At 44.8% G+C, this 5,279-nt stretch overlaps 1 pseudogene; it reads right to left on the bottom strand.

Annotated features, from left to right (window-relative positions):
• Window positions 1-1,934: 1,934 nt before the first annotated feature.
• On the bottom strand, window positions 1,935-2,053 carry LOC120594678 (uncharacterized; annotated as a pseudogene).
• Window positions 2,054-5,279: the final 3,226 nt, after the last annotated feature.

The following is a 5,279-nucleotide window of genomic DNA, read 5'->3' as shown; positions in this document are numbered from 1 at the left end:
CATATTTTTATGATAACAGTAATGCATAAATATTACAAACAATAACAAGTTATACTGAACACGTGGAGGACTGTGGGGCATTTTAGTAAGAGGCTATTAGAAAGAACTTCCAGCACCCGAGCTTACACTAGGTAGTTTGCAGAACAGGTTAAGGAAGCAGGGCTCTGCTCTGGATGGGTGCTGCCAGGAAGTAGGGTAATTCTATGATTGGGTGCCTTAATAAATCTCACCCAGAAGGAGGGACAATTAGCTCGAGGCTCAAGCTGGAGAAGAATTGGTAAAGCATCAGCGGCCACTCCTATTAGCCTGGACAGGTGGATGCTTGGTCACTTTTTTTTTTAATTTATTTATTTTTATGGTGACATTGGTTAACAAAATCCAATAAGTTTCAGCTGTACATTTTAACAGTAAGGCATATATATATATAAATAAATGTATATATAAATACATATATATTTACATGTGTGTTCACCTCCCATAGTCAGATTTCTTTCTGTCACCACATATTTGACCCCTTTTACCCCCTCCCCCTCTCCCCTACCTTCTGGCTTGGTCACGTTTGTAGTTTGGACAATGTTCCTGTTTTGTCTGTGTGCAGATGTGATTGTGGAATGGTCTTGTTTTATTTCGATCCATCGCAGCAGAGTGGCCTCAGCAGATGTTGGCCTTCTGTACAACAGAACTCCGAGGCCTCGCGGTGGCGCCAGAGCAGCTCCCGGCTATCAAGGCTGCTCTTCTTCCTTCTGGTTCCCATTTTTCCACCTAACAATGTTGTGCATATGTTCTCAAGTCAATATTGGGGTTATTTAAACAAATTTCTCCTGTTGAATAATTGGATTTTTCTAATATTTTAGGCTTCTAGTTAACACTAAAATGAAAACCTTTAGAAATACATCTTTGCACAATTATACTGTTATTTCTTAAATTTCCAGCAGCATAATTACTGGGTCAAATGATATATACATTTTTAAATTATTGCCAGAAGATCTTCCATAGAGTTTGTACTAATTTCACTTTCAACAATAGAAAACCCTATTCCCTCCCAAATGCTCATCAGCCCAAAGATCATCCACCTTTTAAAAATCTTTGCCAGTTTCATAGACAAAAAAAAAAATCTTGTCTTTAAAAGTTTTATTATGTAAAATTGGACACAGAATAAAGAACAAATGAGGCATAGCTATGTCTCACTAGACTGACTACATGCCACTAGACTGCATTAGACTGTCTCAGACTTCAAGAGAGTCTAGGTAGAGGGTACAAAGCCTTGTGTTGGTGTCTCAAGTCTGTTTCTCAAGCTGCCAGTAAAAAGAGATGTCTGCAGAACGTGGTGGCTTTCGGTCCCTTGGGATTTGGGACATACCTTGACAATAGTGCTTTTCGAAATGTCATTATCTGCTCACTTGTCCTCCTCCGCACTGAATCAGGAGCTTCAAGTGGGGAGGGATTGTGTTTTATTCACTTTTTTCTTAATTTTTTACTGTGGTAAAATATTCATAACATAAAACTTACCGTCTTTACCATTTTTAAGTACATGATTCAGTGGTATTAAATGCATTGGTAATAATGTACAATCATCACCGTCATCCATCCCCAGCTCCCTTTCCACCTTATAAAACTGAAACTCTACACCCGGTAAACATAACTCCTATTCCTCTCACCCCCAGGCCCTGGCCACCACCATTCTAATTTCTGTCTCTATGAATTTGACTTCTCTGAGTACCTCACATAAGTGGAATCATGTATTTGTCTTTTTGTGACTGGCTTATTTCACTTATCTTATGTCCTCAAGATCCATCCATGTTGTAGCAGGCGTCAGAATTTCCTTCTTTTTTTATTTATTTTTTTAAATTTTTTAGGCAAGGCAACCCTTGGTTGACCTCACAGATTACAAGGACCTTGTCCAGCTTACAATTCCTTTTTTTGTTGTTTTTTAATGCCTACAGCACCTGGTCCTCCTAGGTGGTCTCCCATCCAAGTACTAACCAGGCCTGACCCTGCTTAGCTTGCAAGATCAGACAAGATCAGGCTTGTTCAGGATACCATGGCCGTAGACAGAATTTCCTTCTTTTTTAAGTAGCATTTGTAAGAAACCGGTTGTTTCAAGCCGCTAAGAGTATGGAGTTTTTGTTATTGCATTATAAAAACCTGTCCTAACTAATACAGCAGTAAATACCCAAAAGAATAAGACCGTATCTAGCAAAGCTTCTAATGGCAGCTTTGTTTTAAACTATTGTAGAGGAAGCATGTGGATGCCTTGGTTGGTTAACTAATATCCACGGGTTTATGTTCCCTTCTTCCTGAGGACATTTACCTGGGAATTACAAGGTGATCACAATCTATGATGAGCTCTAGTATTATGATTAAACCACAAATTGCATAAATCCAGTAAATTTGAGAGGTGATGGGTTTTGAGTCTGATAAAAGATTAATTTTGTAGATATGTGTAGAGAGAAGCTATGTTAGGGGAAATGGCTCCCTCAAAGGGCTGGAGGAAGGCCCTCCATTTTAGGCGCCCAGTGTTCATTCACCTCCATCCTATCTACAGCCAGTTCTGCTCCCTCAGTCTATAGGCCAATTCATAACGCAGATGCTCCGGACTCAGCTGATTTTAGAAATGCTGAAATAGTTATAATGGGCATGAATGTTTCTTCTCATACTCATGGGGGAAAAAAAATTACTTTATTTCTATGAATCAACTTAAGCTGTTTCTGAGCTCCTGGTCACTTCAAGGGGGAAATAGTCTATCTTGTGCATCTTGGGGGTGGTCCTCTTTCTCCCTAGAATTGAACATGAATTCAGGAGACCTCTTTGGCTCCCAGCAAAGGACAGAAGGGTCTCTGGTTCTTACAACTGCTGCTGAGAAGCTCACCATCTGAGCCCACGAAGACAAAGGATGGGGAACTCCTCCCTTCCACACCAAAGCGTGGGGACACAGCCCCCAATCCTCAAGGCCATGGCTGTCTCCAGCATCCACACCTTCCATCCCACCAGAGCTCGTGTCACTCCTGGAGAAGGTGCAAGGCAGAGGAAACTGGTCTGCGTCACTCGAAGATTCACCTCAGGGAAGGGCTACTTCTGCCTCCTCACTTCTTGTAGAGGAAGGAGCAGGAGCTTACCATCACGCATGGAAGAGTTGTGCTGAGAATGTGTGCCAAATCTGTGCTCTCTTGGGCTTGCAGGGGAGAATTCCAGTGACTCCATGTGAGGTTGATCAGAACCCCTTTCAGGACTGATATGAAGTTGGCCCATGAAGGGCCTGAGTTTCCTCATGAGTTCTCTGCCTCAGTCTCTGACCAGAGAGGTCTAGTCAGCCTCCTCGCCCTTTAACCCTCAGAGAGTCCCAGTGAACCTCACTCCCTGAAGGATTTTGTTGCCAGCCTCCTCAACTCAAAGGACTTGCTTAACCCTAAGGTGAAATGTTGGTCTTTGGACCAGCACCAGTTGCTGACTCCTCCTGCCCCAACCATGGCTCCAGCTGCAGGTGGTACAAGCCTTTAGCTTTCATTTCATCACTGTCGCGTCTTGGACTCCATGAGAGGGGTGCCAACTCTGACGTAAACAAGGAGTGCCATACCCACCAGTGGGTAGGTCTGGGATTCTTCTGTAGCCCTAAACCCCAGGCCCAGTGTGTCTAAGGGAAACCCCAGTCCCATGGACTGGGAATCCCCCCAAAAAAGGGAGGAAGAGAGTGCCTGGCTTACACTTATTTATCCAGAGGGCCCAGAGCAGCCCTCCGAACCTGACCCCTTATCTTGGCCCTTCCAACCACCCGTCGCTGCATGCAACACCTTCAGGAAGTGAGATCTTTTTCTCCGTTGCCTGCCCTTCCCGCCTCAAGCAGGACCTGGTGTTTCACATCAGTCCAGATGGACTTCTCCGGAACCGCACCTGCTGCCTACTGGCCACACAAATTGCTATGTCACAGAGAGGCCTGTCCTGGAGCCCCACCAGGGAGAACTTAAAACTGCAGAAAGATTTCTGGTACTTTTATTGATAACTTTTCCTCCAGTTGATGAGAATGATCTTTTAAAATTCCCACCTTGCCTTTGCTACAATCAAAAAGGCAAGTTTTATCCCCACGCCCTTGAGACAGGATTTGTGTGCAATTGACCAAGGACAGTCTGTTGTAGCCCTCTCGCCTCAGGGAAAGGCCACTTCTGCCTCCTTTATAGAGTACCCAGGAGAGTCAGGGGCCAGGAGATAGCAAAAGGAGCCCTTTCCTGACATCACTGAGGCCACCGTCAACGCATGGGGCTGCTATGGAAAGGGAGGGAGCTAGAGGTCTCCAGAGAAAGGATGTGAGTCAGCCTCCTGTTGAGTTAGGGCCAGTGCTGTGCTAGAGCATGCTTGGCTCATAAGAGCCAACAATGAACATCTTTCTGGCTCTATTTTCAGTAAGGTCATGTGGGCAGCAGCAGACCACTGGTTAGGAATGACAAGCTGAGAACGAGGGGAATTTAAGAGAGCCAGAGAGCAGGCAATCTTTGGAGACAGAAGGTAACACAAGCATAAGCCCCATCCTCACCCCTACCCTTGGTTGCTTTAACAGGTGGAGCCAGGCAGGTCTCTGGCTGCCAGAATCCTCACAGTACTTCCTGCAGAAACCTTATACTCTTTTCATCTCCTTTATCCACAGGTCCTCTCTCTTCCCACACCCCACAGCCCAAAGGTCATGCAGTCGGCTACACTATTTCTCTAGGAATGGGCTTCACCTTCACTCTCGGGGCTTGAACTTTCCAACTAAGAGGTGGCTCTCCTCCCTTCAGTCATATTCCCATCCTTCCTCATTTTTCCTACATTCTTTATCCCATTATCCTCCATCCAAGAACCGAACGTCCCAAATCCTCTATGGTTTGATCCCTCCCCTCCTTGAAAGACTTTTCTCCTCCCCTCCTCACAGGGACCCCAGGAGAAATGGACATCTCTCCATCTCTTTTCCTCCCCACAACTGAAACTAACCCGTAACCTTGAGAGAGTAGAGTGAAGTGAGGATAAACCCAAGAACACAAGCTTTCCCCCATTCCCATGTAGAAGGACTAATAAGGACACTGAGGTCAGACACATCTGAGGATTATAAAAACCACAGGCCCTGCCTCCCACAGGCCCCAGACAGTGGTACCAAAGATCTGACCGAGATGACCCAGGACAGGACACCCATGTGAGGCAATGACCCTCCTTCCACCAAATGAGGCTTAAAGTAACTGCATGTGTCACGTTTATCATATGGTTAAGCTATATGATTATGGTATCATTAATACAATTTTTACCACGACAACCTC

Source organism: Pteropus medius, unplaced genomic scaffold, assembly GCF_902729225.1.
Source record: "Pteropus medius unplaced genomic scaffold, Ma_sr-lr_union100, whole genome shotgun sequence".
Lineage (NCBI taxonomy): Eukaryota > Metazoa > Chordata > Mammalia > Chiroptera > Pteropodidae > Pteropus > Pteropus medius.
Note: the sequence above shows the minus strand (reverse complement) of the source record. Positions and strands in the feature narration are given on the sequence as shown.